This window comes from Chelonia mydas, chromosome 2 (assembly GCF_015237465.2).
Source record: "Chelonia mydas isolate rCheMyd1 chromosome 2, rCheMyd1.pri.v2, whole genome shotgun sequence".
In the NCBI taxonomy this organism is placed as follows: Eukaryota; Metazoa; Chordata; order Testudines; family Cheloniidae; genus Chelonia; species Chelonia mydas.
Genome location: NC_057850.1, coordinates 201,757,183 through 201,761,495, shown reverse-complemented (window position 1 = coordinate 201,761,495; position 4,313 = coordinate 201,757,183). Strand labels below are relative to the sequence as shown.

Genomic DNA, 4,313 nt, shown 5'->3' with positions numbered 1-4,313 from the left:
CTTCCATTCAGCCTTCCTGGCTGACTCACTCTCTCAGGGATCTTAGACCTGTCCCTGCTGAGGTTTTTCTTCTGAACACATACCAGCTCCTTGAAGTCTCTCTCCTAAATGACTTCAGGATGCATCCACACCCCTCAGCAGGCCTGGATTTTAGTCACATGCTTCCTATCACATGAAGCTTGAATTAATTCCCTCTACCTGGTGAAGGGGGCTAAGCCTACCACAGGTGAAGCTGAACCCCAATCCCCTTGAAGGGCTAGCTTACCCTGTGACAGTTTGCCTCCAGACATTAGCTAGTGCCAGAGGTGAAACTCATGCAGGGCCAAATCCTATTCTTCCACACAAGGACAAACCAAGCAATGACCTACCTCAATTTGGCCCTCAGCATTTGCATATATCATTAGAAACCATATGACTTACTAGGCAGTATTGTGTGTTCAGGAAAAGTTCTCAAGCGGATATGTAAATCTCAGCACAGTAACAAACATTTAGGTCTTGAAGTACCATGCAAAAATAGCTGGCAGAATGACAGATAAAAGGAAAGGAATTTGAGAAAATTCTCTCATTGAAATCCCTTTATCTTGAATGCTATAGAGAGAGATTTATAATTAGCTTTAGTGAAATTAGGAGCGTCAGGAGTTGTATTAGAAGATAAATTTCTTTCAATTAAGCTATCATATCATGCTCACTGCCAAAATGAAATCCTGCAAATTGAGGAATGGCAATTTCTTACCTGATAATTTGGTTTCTTCAAGTCCCTCTTTGCCAATCCTGATCAAGAGGGTTCTCCTACCAGCACAAAGAAAAAGAAAAAGTCTTTACAATGTAATTTCTTTTTTATAGGGAGGTTTGGCTGAACCAGATCATGAGTATGTCTGCACTGAAATTTTTTTTTAAAAAAGTGCTTTTAACTTGGGATAGCTAACCTGAATTAGCTAACTGGATTTAGAATAGCAATGAAGATACAGCATTTAACTCTGGTTAGCACCTCAAGCTAAGCCTGTAGGGTAACCTAGGGTTGACATTCAGCCTCTAACCCAGGAACGCTTCACAAATTTGCGTATCATCCTTGCGCAGGGGCCATGCTAATCTTCTCTGTATCGTTCCAATTTTAGTGTATGTGCTGCCATGGGCAAACTTTTTGGCCTGAGGGCCACATCAGGGTTCCAAAACTGTATGGAAGGCAGGGTAGGGAAGGCTGTGCCTCCCCAAACAGCCTGGCCCCCGCCCCCTATCCGCCCCCTCCCACTTTCCATCCCCTGACTGCCCCCCCCCCAGAACCCCCAACCCATTCAACCCTCCCTGCTCCTTGTCCCCTGACCGCCCCCCTCCCAGGACCCTCCACCCTTAACTGCCCCCCCAGGACCCCACCCCTATCCAACCCCCTGTGCTCCCTGTCCCCAACCCCTATCTATACCCCCTCCCCCTGACAGGCCCCCCAGGACTCCCATACCTATCCAACCCCCCCCGTTCCCCACCCCCAGAATCTCCACCCCCAGAACCTCCACCCCCAGAACCTCCACCCCGCTCCCCACCCCCTTACCATGCCGCTCAGAGCACCAGGACTGGCAGCCATAAGTAGTACACCATAAGTAGCACATTCCTATGGGGAGCAATTTAATACACTACATGTGGTCTGCAGACCGTAGTTTGCCCAGCTCTGCTCTAACCCAAGTTAAAAACCAAGCTGCCATATCTTCACTGCTATTTTAACCTGGGTTAGCTAACTCAAGCTAAGTGCACACTTTTTTTGTTGTCTAGACATACCCTTAGAGACTGCCCAAGCAAAACAAATTCCATTAATTTTAATTCAATATTTCAGGAAAAGATGGGCCGAAGTCTACCACCATGTGACAGGGTTCACTCACCAGAGCAGTGCCTCCTGCTGGTTGTCTCAGGGATTAGATCTCTGTCATCAGCATGCCCTCTCCTGGGTGGTGCCTTTCCCTCTGCCTTCACCTGCAGATCCATCTCAGCCCAGGAACTACAATGTCTTTTTCATGACTCAGCCCTCCAGCCATGCCACCATCCATGTTTCCCCCCTGGTGGGGGAAGGGGAGAGGGAGTGTCTCCTGGTTCTATAGTCCAGGCACTTCCCCACTGGCAAGAGGAGGGGACAGCCCACCCTCCACTCTGGGTCCAACCCAGGGACTTTGTAGATAGTAGCCTCCTGCTGCCTCTCCTTAACTTCTCCACCAGTGCTGCTTCAATTCTCTGGGCTACTTCACCGCAGCCCCAGCACCTTCTTTCCCCGCTTCTCAAGGCCTCCAGCCCACAAGTCCCAGCAGCCAGCCAGGAGCTCCCTCCTACTCCCCCAGTCCATGCCAGCAACTGCTCTGTCAAAGATGTTACCTTCCTGCAATCCCCTAGGAACACAGTCCTTGCTCCTTAGACTCGCTGAAGCAACTGCCAGTCTCTGGCCCTGCAGCCTCTTTTATGTAAGCCCACTGGGCCCTGATTGTCTGCCCCTCGCAGCCCTTCCCTGATTGCCTGTGGCTCATGCAGTCTCTCTAGGCTGCTTGGAGGACTCATCTCCACTCTGGGGCTAGGACAGGGTTAATCCCTTCCACACCTGTGTGGGGCAAACATCCTATCACACAACAAAACAAAAAGCAGATGGGATAAGTTGGCTTGCCTAGAAGGACATAGAGAAAACAAATGAATAGAAAAGAAACTGGTATTCTCCAACATCCTACTGTGCCAGTCCACCGGGTGAGACCGAAAACAGCCGTGGCTAAGGCCAGAACAGGCGCAGGCTATCTGGAAAAGCCAGACGAGTACAGCATACAGGACCCAGCTTTCAATGGGGGCACCAGCAGAAACTGCCACCACAAGTCTTTAATGGAAATTATACGGAATTGTGCTTTATACTACTTTAGGTGGGAAGCACCCCCTTTCTCATCCTGAGAGACAGACTGCTTTCATGGAATTGGCCTTGAAAGAAAGTGAAGCATTTGAATCCTGAACAGAATAAAGTTTTGAACCCAGTGAGGCTCAGAAATCTTTGTTGAAGCCCGTATTATCAGATTAATATGCAGACCCCTCTTCACATAAAGGTTGTTTCTCATTTCAAGATGACAGACAGTCAGGAAAGAGGCTTTGGGGAGGAAATGAAAACATGCTCAATTTCAAGTTTGTTCTGACGACAAGACCGATGGCCCTGCACCCCCTAGTAGCCTATATGGATTCCTCTTCCAAAAGGTTCATTTCCATCATGGTGGACCAGAGAGATCGAAGGACAAATCCTGGTGAATATTCTCATCGTGTAACCCACAGATTAGAGCAGGCTTCATTTCTAGAGGCAAGGAAAGGTGAGCCAGTGGAGCTTGGTTGAAGAGAAACAATGGCTGAGATGCCAAGGCAGGACTGGTTGCATATACCCAGGGCAGTCGCACCAGAGACATCCCCATGTAGCCCAGCACGTGAAGACCCAGCCAGGCTCTCAGACTCATTGAATCAAGGAGATGACTTCAATCTTCAGTTTCATGATGAGATGCTCTGGAAGGAACCCCTTGTTGACCTGAATATTGGACTTGGCTCCTGAGACAGAGAGAGTTCTTGGCTTGATTTATCACCCTGCTCTAAGATTCCAGAAAAAATGGCACCCTGCTAACTGCCAGGGTTGCCTTTCTTCTTGATTTTAGCTGCCCCAACCAATCATCCAGGGCTCTCCTGGAGAGCAGTGACCAGTGCCGCCTAGTTGATTGTATGGGATATTGTGGCCATGAAGAGAAAGCAGGGTCACAAATGGAGGCTGCTTGCTCACTAGTTGATCTTGGACAGCTGGAAGAGGTGGGACATTTAGGCCAACTGTCTCCATTTAGAAGACATAGCTTCTATTTGCCAGTAAAACACTGACCATTTTCCTACTCTTCCCCTCCAAGATGCTCATTAGTCCAAATGATTGCGATGGAGGTAAAGAGGTATGTGCCTATTTCCCCCCATACCCAAATGGCCCTATATTTACAGTGTTCAAATGTAAAAAGGCCTTAAACATCTTAGACTACTCTGAGCAGAAGAAAAAAATAACAACAACCTCTTCACTACGAGAGTAGCCTACTCAAAACCTAAAAATAAAGGAAAGGGTTAGGGAAAACATTTATTAGAGAAAAGGGTAACACCCCACAATCTAACCCTGATTAGCCAAAAGAGCTGCCTTAATTTCCTGGAAATGGAATAATAACTAAGCCGAGTCAATCGGGGAGTGAGCCAGACTCTGCTGTTTTGGGAATGAATTCACAAGAGTGCTGGTGGTTTTTGTCTTCACTTATCAGTAGGACTTGTATCCAATACCTGGAATTGGCACAGAAGGA

General features: G+C 47.9%; 1 non-coding gene across 1 annotated transcript; it reads right to left on the bottom strand.

Annotated features, from left to right (window-relative positions):
- Positions 1–1,032: 1,032 nt before the first annotated feature.
- LOC114022330 lies at positions 1,033–1,136 on the bottom strand. Its single transcript, XR_003566463.2, has one exon. It is a non-coding gene; the product is annotated as a U6 spliceosomal RNA (small nuclear RNA).
- Positions 1,137–4,313: the final 3,177 nt, after the last annotated feature.